General features: G+C 36.3%; 2 long non-coding RNA genes across 2 annotated transcripts; both read left to right on the forward strand.

The window, feature by feature from the left end:
• Window positions 1–2,476: 2,476 nt before the first annotated feature.
• On the forward strand, window positions 2,477–9,513 carry LOC128659407 (uncharacterized). The gene is made up of 4 exons (XR_008402368.1): window positions 2,477–2,584; window positions 4,634–4,775; window positions 7,751–7,866; window positions 9,494–9,513. It is a non-coding gene; the product is annotated as an uncharacterized LOC128659407 (long non-coding RNA).
• A 1,541-nt stretch (window positions 9,514–11,054) lies between these two features.
• Window positions 11,055–12,025, forward strand: LOC128659408 (uncharacterized). Its single transcript, XR_008402369.1, has 2 exons — window positions 11,055–11,175; window positions 11,843–12,025. It is a non-coding gene; the product is annotated as an uncharacterized LOC128659408 (long non-coding RNA).
• Window positions 12,026–15,674: the final 3,649 nt, after the last annotated feature.

The raw sequence follows: 15,674 nt of genomic DNA on the forward strand, positions 1-15,674 counted from the left end.
CATGTTTTCCTGGACACTTATGAGTTACACATGCTGCAGGGTAAGCAGGGAGAAAGATGTATTGTGCTGTTCATCAGCACTAATCATGTGATGTCCAAAAGCATAATACATGTTCCGCCCTGCTTACCCTGCAGAATGTGTAACTCATAAGTGTCCAGGAAAACATGGCCGAGGTGGCAACCTTAGTCAGGATGTAATTCATGTCATTTATATTTTCTGTAACTTGTTATTTGTTATATTCTATACAAAATTGTTGTTGTATACCTTGTTATTTGTTATATTCAAATGGGAAAAAAAATGCATGCTTTGTCCTTTGAAAAGGGGGAAGATGTGATGAGAGCAGGAAGTGACGTCACCAGATTGGGGCGGGGCTTAGATCAGTTTGTCTGTGTCGCAGTTAGTTAGTGAGATCAATGCTACCAGATGTATGTTTCCATGCTCTACAATAAAATAGAATTGTACCATCCTTGCTGTGTCCTGGATCTCATGACAGGCACTAATCTTGTTCAGAACTAAAAATGGGCATTTTCCTAAGCTTACATTCCTGTAAAAAAAAGAATGTAAGCTTAAGTAAATGGCCATTTTTGGTTCAGCACCTGAGTAGAGCCGGCAGATTGATGGATACATTTAGCAAACAATTACCTGGCACTAATCTGGTGCAGAACTAAAAAAAAATATTTTCCTAAGCTTACATTCCTGTAAAAAAAGAAGGAATGTAAGCTTAGGTAAAGGGCCATTTTTGGATTGTATGATGGGATGGGGTTCATGCCCTGTATATATCCACACAGAAAATAGTGGCCCAAAGGATTTTAACCCTTTTAAAATACCAATTACTTATTCAAAACATATTAAAAAATTGTGCCATGTTTGCCATCTGTTTATTGCAATATAAGTATAAGATGATTTGTTTTATAAAATGTAAGTTTGTTTAGGTTCAGCTGACTGTGAATAAGAAGATAACTTCAGCCTTGAATATTTTTTAGCTTTCTTGTACTTAGTGTTCACTCACAGTGCTTATCTAATAAATGACAATTAGCATAAACCACTGTGAGTGAACATTAAGAACAAGAAAGCTGCAAAATGTTTAGTATTTAGAATTGTTGTGTGTCTATTGATTGTTACATTAAAGTTCATTTAAAAAAAAAAAAGCAAACAACCTTTGAGTGGAGGTCACATGTTTCCTGTCTAGAGTGGCTCTCCAGTCTGCAGCCAGACTAGGGTTGCCACCTCAGTAATGCTTTCCTGGCATTTATGACTTACACATGCTGCAGGTTGCAGTCCTGGGACACTATTTTTGTGATGTCCAGCAGTACAATACATGTTCCCTTCTGCACACCCTGCAGCATGTGTAACTCATAAGTGTCCAGGAAAATATGGCCAAGGTGGCAAACCTAAGCCAGACTCCCTTTGCATCATGTAGTGTTACTTATAAATAAAGCATGTAAAAAAAAACTAAAAACAAACACACCTTCATTCTGATTTGGTTGCTTTATGCCACATGATCTTAAACCCTTAAAAGGTTTCATTTTAGTTTTACTGACTTCCTGTACACAGGCTGGAAACTACAGGAAGACTAAAATTGCGCCAAAATTCATGAGAATTTTGTGGGTTTTTTAGCAGGTGAGATTTGTATTACTTTGATGTAAAATGTATTTAGCAGTTAAATTTACCTTCAGATTTTTGTGTATGAACCAAGTGTTTAATTCTTGTCTGTATATTATGTTTTATATTTTTTGTACTTATGTGACCTAGTAAACTGTTTAGCTGTATTAAAATGCTGAAACATGTAAATGCATTATCTTTCCTTTGCATCATGCAGTGCGTTATAAATAAAGCATTTTTAAAGAAAATAGGCGGCAAAAAACTTTATTTTGATTGGTTGCTTTATATCACATGATCCTAAACCCTTGGAAGGTTTAATTTGAGTTTTACTGACTACCACAGGCTGGAAACTACTGGAAGACTACAATTGTACCAAAATTCATCAGAATTGTGTGTTCTTTAGCAGGTGAGATTGGTATTACTTTGCAAACAATCTGCCTTATGATGTTAAATGTGTGATTTGTATCATGTATTCAGTATTTAATTTTACCTGCAGATTTGTGTGTGTATGATTTAAGTGTTTAAGTCTTGTCTGCATATTATGCTTTATATTTTGTGTGCTTATAAGACCTAGTAAACTGTTTAGCTGCATTAAAATGCAGAAACATATAAATGCATTCTTTCCTTTGCATCATGCAGTGTTATAAATAAAGCATTTTTAAAGAAAAAAGGGGAAACAAAACTCTTTATTCTGATTGGTTGCTGTATACTACATGGTCATAAGCCCTTAGAAGGTTTAATTTGAGTTGTACAACTTGTACTGCATTTTTCTACATCATGTAGTGTTACTTATAAATAAAGCATGTAAAAAAAAAAACTAAAAACCTTTATTCTGATTGGTTGCTTTATGCCACATGATCGTAAACCCTTAAAAGGTTTCATTAACATTTTAGTTTTACTGACTTCCTGTACACAGGCTGGAAACTACCGGAAGACTAAAATTGCGCCAAAATTCATGAGAATTTTGTGGGGTTTTTAGCAGGTGAGATTTGTATTACTTTGCAAACTATATGGCTTACAATGTAAAATGTGTGATTTGTATCATGTAAAGGACCATTAAAGGTACAGTAAAATCATAATTTGACATTCACGATTTAGACAGAGCATACAATTTCAACAACTTTCCAATTTACTAATAATATTTAATTTGCTTCTTTCTTTTATTGTCCTTTGCTGAAAGGTATATCTAAGCAAGCTCAGGAGCAGCAAAAAACTAGGTTCTAGCTGCTGATTGGTGGCTGCATATATTATATATTCCAATTGTTGTTGGCTCACCCATGTGTTCAAACCAGTGGTGCATTTTTGCTTTTCAACAAATGATCCTAAGGGAATGAAGCAAATCTGATATTTGAAGTAAATTGTAAAAGTTGTTTAAAATTGTATGCTCTACCTAAATCATGAAAGAAAAAACTTCATGTCTCATTAACTTTTAAAATAGATTTCTTGAAGTTTTATAAAAGTTTAGTTGTGTAGTACTGATTGATATATAACTGAGATTATAAATAAAAGAAAGTACTCTTGATTTCAGTGGGTAAAGTTCCTAAGTAAATGAGATACAGGTCTAAAGTTAAAACAACTGCTTTGTACTTAATTAATGGGCTGCGTAGCTTGTTTTTGTGCGTGATCACATAATTAGGTAAGTGATTGAAACTGTTGCAAATTCAGTGGTTGTATGTGTGTGTTGTATTTTAATTCTTTTTAAATGTCCCAAACTTTTTGTGTGTGTAAGAATCAGTCTGTAAATGTCTCTAAAGTTTCCAATATAAACAAAGTTTAAAATAAATGGGTATATTACACACTTGCACAAGGAACATTTTTTTTTAAAGGGACAGTAAACTTAAAAAATAATGTTATATACTGCTGCACATAGTGCAGCATTATATAACATTATCTTAGCGGCAGGTAGCAAAAATAAAAGCATTGCAAGATATTTTATATTAAACCTGGATTTAGCAGCTCTCTGCTCCAGGATCTTGTGAGCGGGTCTTGAATTTTAAAAACGATTCGCAGGCGCGCTGTCTAATCACAGGACGCCCGATCGAGCCATTTAAATTAATGTAGCTCGCTCCCGCTACCAAGCCAGAGCGGGAGCAAGCTACATTCATTTCAATGGCTTGATCAGGCGTGCTGTGATTAGACAGCTCACCTGCGAATCGTTTTTAAAATTTAACACCCGCTCACAAGATCCTGGAGCGGAGAGCTGCTAAATCCAGGTTTAATATAAAATATCTTGCAATGCTTTTTTTTTTTTTTTTTGCTACCTGCCGCTAAGATAATGTTATATAATGCTGCGCTATGTGCTGCATTATATAACATTTTTTAAGTTTACTGTCCCTTTAATATCAAACCATGTATTAAAAAAAAAACTTTATACCATATTCTTTAAAATCATCAAGTAGACTTCCTATTGGTTTAGCATGTTTTGTTTATAGTGAAAATGCTTCTATTTAAAATGCATTTATGCACATTTCTGTTTTTTCATTTCTATTTAAAGGGACACTGAACCCAAACATTTTCTTTTGGGATTCAGATAGAGCAGGCAATTTTAAGCAACTTTCTAATTTACTCTTATTAGAAAATGTTCTTCATTCTCTTGGTATCCTTATTTGAAAAGCAAAAATGTAAGTTTAAATGCCGGCCCATTTTGGTGAACAACCTGAGTTGTTCTTGCTGATTGGTGGATAAAATCATCCACCAATAAACAAGTGCTGTCCAAGGTGCTGGACTTTCTTTTTCAAATAAAGATGGCAAGATAACAAAGAAATTGATAATAGGAGTAAATTAGAAAGTTGCTTAAAATTTCAAGGTTTATCTGAATCACAAAAGAAAAAATATGGGTTCAGTGTCCCTTTAAGTATATTGAGAGTGGTTGTGTCTTGTTTGTGTTTTACATAAATAACACAGGCTAAAGAGTGGTTTCTCCCATTATTATTATAATAAATCCCTTTTTATACTGTTGCCATATCTAGGTTACTGTTCTTATTGGAATCTAGTTCGTAGATGTACAAAGTCTCTGTTTTGTCTCTTCTAGCTGGCTTGTTGGAATATCTGCCCTGCTCAAAAATGGCTCCAGTGGTTATAAACAGGTGGTGGCATGGCAGAATGGTTTTGTGGCAACTGCAAGCATATGACAGCTTAATTTTCTTCCACAAGGTTGTGAGGCCAGTTTGCAGGTAAGTACAGGTTATTAATATGTAGGTGTCACATGGTCATTGGCAGATGATATAGTGAGCTCTCTGCACATGGTGGCAGCTGTAGTTTGCAGACATTTGGAGCAGTCCGCACCTGCTCCGGTGTCCGTGACTACAGCTGTAAAGCTATGGTGGGGCGTAAACTGTTTCTGAAGCCTCTGGACATGTGACTAGTCTAAAATAATTATTGCCTCTAGCATGGCATTTTCCCTTATTTTTAATGGCTGCTTAGCAGTATAATTTACTTTCCTGTTAGACCCAACATCGACACTGGCAGATGTTACCGTGAGCTGTCTGTCATGGTTGCAGCTGTTTTTGTGGATGCTTGGAGCAGTGCGCGCCTGCTCCTGGTGCCCGTGACTACAGCTGTAAATCTATAGTGGATTGTAAATTGTCTCGGATGCCTTTGAACATGTAAATAGTCTAAAATAAGTCATTCCTGCCTCTAGCAAGGCATTTTCCCCCATTTTTAATGGCTGCTTAGCAGCATAATTTACTTATTTCCTGTTAGACCCAACATGGTCACTGGCAGATGTTACCGTGAGCTGTCTGTCATGGTGGCAGCTGTTTTTGTGGACGCTTACAGCAGTGCGCGCCTGCTCCTGGTGCCCGTGACTACAGCTGTAAATCTATGGTGGATTGTAAATTGTCTCGGATGCCTTTGAACATGTAAATAGTCTAAAATAAGTCATTCCTGCCTCTAGCAAGGCATTTTCCCCCATTTTTAATGGCTGCTTAGCGGCATAATTTACTTATATTTCCTGTTAGACCCAACATGGTCACTGGCAGATGTTACCGTGAGCTGTCTGTCATGGTGGCAGCTGTTTTTGTGGACGCTTACAGCAGTGCGCGCCTGCTCCTGGTGCCCGTGACTACAGCTGTAAATCTATGGTGGATTGTACATTGTCTCGGATGCCTTTGAACATGTAAAAAGTCTAAAATAAATAATTCCTGCCTCTAGCATGGCATTTTCCCCTATTTTTTTTAATGGCTGCTTAGCAGTATAATTTACTTATTTCCTGTTAGACCCAACATGGTCACTGGCAGATGTTACAGTGAGCTGTCTGTCATGGTGGCAGCTGTTTTTGTGGATGCTTGGAGCAGTGCGCGTCTGCTCCTGGTGCCCGTGACTACAGCTATAAATCTATGGTGGATTGTAAATTGTCACGGATGCCTTTGCACATGTAAATAATCTAAAATAAGTCATTCCTGCCTCTAGCATGGCATTTTCCCCTATTTTTAATGGCTGCTTAGCAGCATAATTTACTTATTTCCTGTTAAACCCAACATGGTCACTGGCAGATGTTACCGTGAGCTGTCTGTCATGGTGGCAGCTGTTTTTGTGGACGCTTAGAGCAGTGCGCGCCTGCTCCTGGGGCCTGTGACTACAGCTGTAAATCTATGGTGGATTGTAAATTGTCTCGGATGCCTGTGAACATGTAAATAGTCTAAAATAAATAATTCCTTCCTCTAGCATGGCATTTTCCCCTATTTTTTTAATGGCTGCTTAGCAGTATAATTTACTTATTTCCTGTTAGACCCAACATGGTCACTGGTGGATGTTACCGTGAGCTCTCTGTCATGGTGGCAGCTGTTTTTGTGGATGCTTGGAGCAGTGCGCGCCTGCTCCTGGTGCCCGTGACTACAGCTGTAAATCTATGGTGGATTGTAAATTGTCTCAGATGCCTTTGAACATGTAAATAGTCTAAAATAAGTCATTCCTGCCTCTAGCAAGGTATTTTCCCCCATTTTTAATGGCTGCTTAGCAGCATAATTTACTTATTTCCTGTTAGACCCAACATGGTCACTGGCAGATGTTACCGTGAGCTGTCTGTCATGGTGGCAGCTGTTTTTGTGGACGCTTAGAGCAGTGCGCGCCTGCTCCTAGTGCCCGTGACTACAGCTGTAAATCTATGGTGGATTGTAAATTGTCTCGGATGCCTTTGCACATGTAAATAGTCTAAAATAAGTCATTCCTGCCTCTAGCATGGCATTTTCCCCTATTTTTGATGGCTGCTTAACAGCATAATCTACTTTTTTATCTCCTGTTAGTCCAATTAGTCCTAACATGGTTACTGGCATAAACCTATAGTCGAGGCAAATTTATCACAATATCCTTTTTCTTACATGAAAGGGACAGTCTAGGCCAAAATAAACTTTCATGATTCAGATAGGGCATGTAATTTTAAACAATTTTCCAATTTACTTTTATCGCCAATTGTGCTTTGTTCTCTTGGTATTCTTAGTTGAAAGCTTAACCTAGGAGGTTCATATGCTAATTTCTTAGACCTTGAAGCCCACCTCTTTCAGATTGCATTTTAACAGTTTTTCACCACTAGAGGGTGTTAGTTCACATATTTCATATAGATAACACTGTGTTCATGTATGGGAAGTAATCTGGGAGCAGGCACTGATTGGCTAGACTGCAAGTCTGTCAAAAGAACTGTAAAAAGGGGCAGTCTGCAGAGGCTTAGATACAAGATAATCACAGAGGTTAAAAGTATATTATTATAACTGTGTTGGTTATGCAAAACTGGGGAATGGGTAATAAAGGGATTATCTATCTTTTAAAACAATAAAAATTCTGGTGTAGACTGTCCCTTTAATACACTTTTTACCTCTGTGATTACCTTGTATCAAAGCCTCTGCAGACTGCCCCCTTATTTCACTTCTTTTGACAGACTTGCATTTTAGCCAATCAGTGCTCACTTCTACTATTGGTGAAAAACTGTCAAATGCAGAGACGGCTTTCAAGGTCTAAGAAATTAGCATATGAACCTCCTTGGTTTAGCTTTCAACTAAGAATACCAAGAGAACAAAGCAAAATTGGTGATAAAAGTAAATAGGCAGGTTTGTTTAAAATTACATTCCCTATTTAAATCATGAAAGTTTTTTATTTTTATTTTTTTGGTTTTGACTGTCCCTTTTAAGTAGTACTTTCTTTTTTCTCTCTGCAGGTGATGCTAAAGGTAATAAATTTACAGCAGCAGCTGACACACAGGCAACACATGCAGTGCCTTGTTAATTGTCAAAATAAATGTTTCTGTGCCTCTTGTGCTGTAATGTTAAACAGGTAAGAGTTAAATTGTTGTAAAGAGACAATAAATTCATAGTATATGAGCTGTGGTTTCCTGTAAAACAGTAGATACCTTTTTGTTGCAGACATATTATTATAGTATAATTAAATGGCCATAATAGTCATTTACATGCTATAATTTGTTAGAACATGACATTTTTACGACTTTGACCCTGCATTACTGTGTGTTTAACCCGCTAAGGGGTTTACAGAGTAGAAGTACTTCTCGGCACCCGCAAAGCAGTACTGGTCCCAATTGGCAGCGCTAGTTACACATCTGAGTTGTGCTAATGATTGCATCTGCTTGGGACTTAAGTGTGTGTTTAACCCTTTGCAGGGGCTAAACACCTAGCATTACAGCATGTCATTTTTAACACTAGCAATGCTGTTCCGCTCAAAACCCACTGAGCACTGCTAGTACTAAGCAGAAAGCGCTGCTTAATTGGGACCAGCACTGCTCTGTGGGTCCTGAGCAGAACTTCTACTCTGTGTTTAACCCACACAGTAGTGCAGGGTCACTAGTCTTAAAATGACCTATTCTTACAAATTAGAGCAAATCATTTTAACTCTATAATAACCCTCTAATGTTGTCCACTTGTCCTTGCAGTGCATTTTTGTGGTAAGCAGTTCTTGTTAGTCATAGGGTGCATCTTGTCTCTTCAAATCGACATAAAATAGTATCTATGGCAATATAGCTACCATTTTATTTTTTAACCAAGATAAAACAAACGCCTTAGCTTCTTATGCAAGATTGACATTGACCTGATCTCAGAGCCTAGGCAGCTTTGTATTAATGTATATATTCAATGTACTTGCTTGCACATAGGATCATAACAGCCAGTGGCTTAAAGGGACAGTAAAGTAAAACCTTAAATGGATTGGATAGAGCATTATATTTTAAACATCAGAATTACAATTGAAAAGTTATCAATTTTGCTTAGTTATCGTGGTATCCTTTTGTTAAAAGACTCATCTTAAGTGACACTAGGAGTGTGCACATATCTTTAGCCACCTGGCTGCATTGTTTGCAACCATGTTATTGTTGATAGCAATGTTCTACATTCACTGCTGCCATAGAGTGCTAAAGACGTGCACACTCCTGAGCTATTTTCAGCCTACTTAGCTTTACGCTTCAACAAAGATACCTAAAGAACAAAGCAAATTTGGTAATAGAAATAAATTTGGAAAGCTGTTTAAAATGACATACTGTAGTTGAATCATTAATGTTTAAATTTGACTTTATTGTACACTTTTGTATTATTAATATGCTCAAGGAATGCCATCAGCAGGGTTGGTTTTAGTATCTCTAGGGTGTTTGATTTATAAAGCAATGTTTAAGTTTAAATATTTTATTTGTGTTGTGCCCCCCCCCCCTTTATTTTAGCACTTTTATGATTTTTTTTTTTTGTCTGTGCCCCTATGAGTCATTTTTTTTTATGCACATCCTTGTGAAACAGATTATATTAGAGGCAGAGATATTGTAAGACAGATATTGGAAAAAGTATTGCTCTTATAATCTGTTCTTGGAATTTGCCTTTTAGTGATTACTAAAAATAAATCAATACTTTTTATAGCTACTTATGTATTGCTGTGCAAGAACTGAAACTTTGTTTTCTCTCAACAGATCTATCAATGTGAAGAAAGAGGTCATAAGGTACAAAGAGCGCTCTTCACCTTTACTGTGTCTATGAAGGAAACGCTTTTATGCAATCACTACTGGCCGATAAGATGAAGTGTAGAATGTTTGCAAAAACCTCACACCCAGGTTGCAAGAGGACAGGTCACAGGTAAGGATTCACTGGGGCTACTGTTGCCTTTCCCATAGATAAGATTAAATTGTGTAACAAACTGCTTTATAACTTTATAAAGCAGAAACCTAATGCTGCTGTTTTGGTGAGGTTTTATGATTTAATGTTTATTCATGTACTGATCCAATTGTTATTTCTTGTGAAATTGCCGCAACAAAGGCAGGAAGTACACATTGTATTCTGTGGATGACAACTGTGTTCACAGGCAGTGGGGACAGGACGGCCGACTGCTCTCACCACCAGTGATCATGGAAAGCTAAACAGATTCCAATCTGTACCTCAAATGCCTTTTTGACATTTTTTTTCTTTGTCTGTTGTGAATGTGTTAATTTGTCTCCTGTACATCTCCCCTGAACGTTTGCTCAAGGTTATCCTTTCAAGCTACTCTTTGCTGCATGAAAAGGACTACTAAAAATGTAAGTTGAACATCTGCTGCTCAACATCGGTTATGTCATTCTGCTCCACAAAATGAGACTTTGTTGGGACCATTACGTAAAGTCATCCTGGTGCGTCTACACCATTCAAGGATTCCAAGGATTAAACCAGATTCTTTAATCCTCAGGCATGACCAGAATGCCACGTTGGTAAGTTTCAGTACACATTGAATTCTGTACATGCTGAAGTGTTCACAGACCACAGGAGCAGAGTGCGGACTGTTCCCGCTGTCTGTGATCATGGATAGCTAGGCAGATTCCAATCTGTACCCTTTGGGACACTTGTCCTCGAATTCTGTTTGCTGCATGGGAAGGATTGCTACAAATTTACTTTGATCATCTGCTGCTCACACACATTGGTTACGTCATTCTGCTCCACAAAATGAGACTTCATTGGGAACGTTATATAAAGTCATCATGTTGGTAAGTTGTTGAGTTTTTTTAAATTTGTTTGTGTCTACAACATTCAAGGATTCAACCAGTTATTTTTTTTCGAACTCTCAAACAAAACAAAAATTAATAAATCGATAAAACTTGCAAGTTTCAACTTGTTTGCATAAGCAAACCTTGTTACCAAAAGTAATATTTGGAAACATTAAATGTATCAACTTTTTGAACTGTGATTTTTTTTTATTATTATTATTATTATTAGTTATATGTTTTGTTATGTATAGTATATGGTAACCATGAACACTTTGAATTCTGTGTCTGCTGAAGTGTTCACGGACAGTGGGAGTAGGGTGCGGACTGCACTCACTGTGTGTGTTCATGGGAAGCTAAACAGATTGCAAATCTATTTGGTTGTCTGTCTGCATTTCAATTGGCTTTTAGCAGACTTGTTTTATATCTATGTCCTTTCTGTATTGACAACTCCAATTTTACTATTGTTAACAATATTTGGCTTCAATATGGGAAAGGCAACTTTAACTCTGTACTTTGTACACTTGGCGCATTTAAAGCACCAGGTTGTCTAGATTTTTACTCTCTAATTTTGTTTTATATACAGATTTTCAAGCCCTTGACAAAATTCCTCCATGTAACTTATCTCCGTTACAGAAACCCAGGTAAGAATGAATGGTTGTGAAGATGTAGCATTAGCAACTTGCTTAGATTTTTGTTTTCCTGCTTCTTATTGTTCTGCTTACTTTATTTAGGAAAATGGTTACCAGACTGAACACAAAATACACATCATTGTCCTACCAATCACAATTAATGCTAAGTCACTAAGTAAATTTTTAATAATAGAAGTAAATTGGAAATCGTAAATGAACTTTTTAGGGTTTACTGTCCCTTAACTGTTGTAAGTGGGCCCTGTGTGTGTGTGTGTGTGTGTGTGTGTATTATGCAGGTGAAATGTGAGGTCATAAGATTGTAATAGAAACATTACTATAGGCACAGATTTAACCCCCCCACCCCCGTCCAAACAAACTCTAACCCTCCCCCTCTAGTTTCTGCCATCTAGTTTTATTTATTTTAAAAAAATGTAGCGGCCCCCCTCAACCTACCCATAAGGGCTAAACGGGCAGCATTATACAGGGTACCGAGTTAAAAGGAAAAACTGTATATTGCTGAAGGAGTTACCAGCCCTAGGTGTTACCTGAATATAATCTATTTAAATGGATCTTGTTGAGAGGAGAAACGTTTACACCATTTCTACTGTGTGTTATACTCTAGGGTATGTAGGAGGAAAATTTTGTTCTGTATTCTCACAATATATATTTTATTTTGTAGATCTTGTAACCGCTGGAGTACGTGCGTGTTTTGTGTAACTCCGTCTTCTCTGTTTGAACTAGAAACCTGGATGTAATTTGGCTATGACAACAAAGCTTGTATGGCCACTAGATATTTAAATAAAATGCTAATAAAGTGTTTCTGATGATATTTGTTCTTTTAATAAAGCCGTGACTGCTCTTACATTTTTGTTTTAGTTTTTCTTTTATTTATATGGGTTTGAATTAAAGTGATGGTAAACTTCAGCGTTTCATAAATGGTAGGATTTACCATCCCTAAAAATAAAGGTGACAATCATTCATTTGTTTTTTTTAAAAAAAAGTTAACGCTAACTTAAAGACATGAAACTCACATTTTATTTTTTCTTTCATGATTCAGAAAGAAAATACAATTTTTTAAACAACTTTCTAATTTACTTCTATTTAATTTTCTTCCTTCTCTTGTTATCCTTTCCTAAAAGTTATATCTAGGTAAGCCTAGGTTCTAGCTGCTGATTGGTCGCTATATATACAGATTGTCATTGGCTCACCCATGTGTTCAGTTAGAAACCAGTAGTGCATTGCTGCTCCTTCAACAAATGATACTAAGAGAATGAAACCAATTAGATAATAGAAGTAAATTAGAAAGTTGTTTAAAATTATATTCTCTATCTGAATCATGAGAGATTTTTTTTGGGTTTTATGTCCCTTAAAGTGCCTCTGACTGCCTACAGTTCAGTTTTTCAATGAAGGTGACATTTTCTTCCTCTTAGCCAATAGCCATGCTAGTCTACGGCATAATGCCAATGGGCAAGCACGGCTATTGACTAAGGAGGAAAAGTCACTCAATGAAAAAACGGCTACAAAACCATTTATCCAAACTGCTTTGGACCAGAACATTTTTGGACTTTTTTTATTTTTTTGTTAAAAATAAGGGGAGCTGCTTGAATGCTGCTAATTTGAAGGGGGGTTTAGCAAGAATCAGTTTTGCTTATGCTTTGCTTGTTAAGTATTTAAAGGGACACTCAGGTTAAATTTAAATTTTCATGATTCAGATACAGCATGTAATTTAAACAACTTTTCAATTTACTTCCATTAAAAAAAAAAATGTGCTCTGTCTTTTATATTTACAATTTTTGAGTCACCAGATCCTACTGAGCATGTGCAAGAATTCAGACTATACGTATATGCATTTGCGATTGGCTGATTGCTATCACATGGTAGAAGGGGAGTGGAAATATACATAACTTTGAAATTTGTTATAAAAAAAAATCTACTACTCATTTGAAGTTCAAACTAAGTGCTATTGTATTGTCTTATCTTGCATTTGTTGATTATGCAAATCTAATGTGTTGACTGGAAATTGATGGGATTTTTCCTATGTAACAAGTCGTGCAAATAAACGGTTAAAACATAGACATTCTCCTAGTCAAACATTCAGACATAGGCAACTTAAAGGTCCTCAGTAAAAGTAAGAACTTTATACTCTAAAGTAAAAATAAGGGGTTATCTTAAATTCTGGCCTTTCTATAGTTATGTAACTTTCATCTCTACATAAGGGCATTTTATATAAATAATAAAAAAAAATATATTTTTATTTCATGTAATTGGCAAGAGTCCATGAGCTAGTGACATATGGGATATACTATCCTACCAGGAGAGGCAAAGCTCAAAATGCCTATAAACACACCCCTCACCACACCCACAATTCAGTTTTACAAACTTTGCCTCCTATGGAGGTGGTGAAGTAAGTTTGTGCTAAGATTTCTACGTTGATATGCGCTTCTCAGCATTGTTGAAGCCTGATTCCTCTCAGAGTACAGCGAATGTCAGAGGGACGTGAAGGGAGTATCACTTATTTGAATACAATGATTTCCCTAACGGGGGTCTATTTCATAGGTTCTCTGGTATCGGTCGTAGAGATTCATCTCCTACCTCCCTTTTCAGATCGACGATATACTCTCAATTTACCATTACCTCTACTAATAACTGTTTTAGTACTGGTTTGGCTATCTGCTATATGTGGATGGGTGTGTCTTATTACTTAAGACACTCTCAGCTATGGTTTGGCACTTTATGCATTTATGTAAAGTTCTAAATACAGGTAGCCCTCAGTTTACGCCGGGGTTAGGTTCCAGAAGGAAAGGTTGTAAATCGAAACCGTTGTAAATTGAAACCCAGTTTATAATGTAAGTCAATGGGAAGTAAGGGAGTTACGTTCCAGGCCCCTCTCAAAATTATCATAAGTAACACCTAATACATTATTTTTAAAGCTTTGAAATGAAGACTTTAAATGCTAAACAGCATTATAAACCTAACAAAATAATCACACAACACAGAATATATAAACTAAGTTAAATGAACAAAAACATTTGCTAAACAGCATTATAAACCTTAAAAAATTATCACACAATGCAGACTTCACTTGAATCTTTCTGCAAACAGTTCTTTCTATACATTTCAATCTGGACTGATTTATAGTCAGGAAGATCTTGTTCCTTTGAAATCTGCTCGATAGCTCAGATCTGGTTAAACTGATTAATTTCAGCTTGCTTGGCTTTGCTGCAACACAAGCGGACAGCTCCACCTACTGGCTATTTTAATAAATGCACTGCTTCTCAATGCTTTTCAATAGCAGTCACATGACTGGGGAAAAAAAGGTTGTTGTTCTGAAATGGTGTAAATTGAACCGTTGTAAAACGAGGGCCACCTGTATATGTATTGTACTTATATTTGCCATGAGTCAGGTTCATGTATTTCCTTCTGCAGACTGTCAGTTTCATATTTGGGAATGTAAAAATTTTTAAGAAATTTATTTCTTACCTGGGGTTTAGTCTTTTTCAATGGACTACTTTTTGCAAATTGCGGGTATTAGGACCGCGGGTGCATCAAATGCTAAACTTTATTGCGTCATTCTTGGCGCGAAAAAAAATTTTGGGCGCGAAAAGGTACGTTTATGATGCAACTTCATCATTAGTGACGCAAGTGTCATTTTTGGTGCCAAAAAAGAGTTTACATTACGTTGTGTGTCATACTTGGCGTCAAACTTTTTTCATTATTTCAATACCCCTTGTTTGTTTGCCTCTTGCTTTTTGCTTTCAGAGGCCTATGCTATTGCATTTTTTCCCATTCCTGAAACTGTCATATAAGGAAATAGATAATTTTGCTTTATATGTTGTTTTTTCCTCTTACATTGTGCAAGATGTCTCAATCTGATTCTGTCTCAGTAGTTTCTGCTGGAACATTGCTGCCTGACATCGGTTCTACCAAAGCTAAGTGCATTTGTTGTAAAATTGTAGAAATTATTCCACCGAATGTCATTTGTAATAGTTGTCATGATAAACTTTTACATGCAGATAGCGTTTCCATCAGTAATAGTACATTGCCAGTTGCAGTTCTTTCAACTTCTAATGTGCATGATATACCTGTAAATTTTAAAGAATTTTTTTCTGATTCTATTATGAAGGCTTTGTCTGCATTTCCACCTTCTAATAAACGTAAAAGGTCTTTTAAAACTTCTCATTTAGCTGATAACATTTCAAATGACCAACAACATAACTCATCCTCTTCTGATGAGGATCTATCTGAAACAGAAGATCCTTCCTCAGACATTGACACTGACAAATCTACTTATTTATTTAAAATAGAGTATATGTGTTCTTTATTAAAAGAAGTGTTAATTACTTTGGATATTGAGGTAACCAGTCCTATTGACGTTCAGTCTAATAAACATTTAAATGCTGTTTTTAAACCTCCTGTGGTTTCCCCAGGGGTTTTTCCCATTCCTGAGGCTATTTCTGATATGATTTCTAGGGAATGGAATAAGCCAGGTACTTCTTTTATTCCTTCTTCAA

Source organism: Bombina bombina, chromosome 5 (genome assembly GCF_027579735.1).
Source record: "Bombina bombina isolate aBomBom1 chromosome 5, aBomBom1.pri, whole genome shotgun sequence".
In the NCBI taxonomy this organism is placed as follows: domain Eukaryota; kingdom Metazoa; phylum Chordata; class Amphibia; order Anura; family Bombinatoridae; genus Bombina; species Bombina bombina.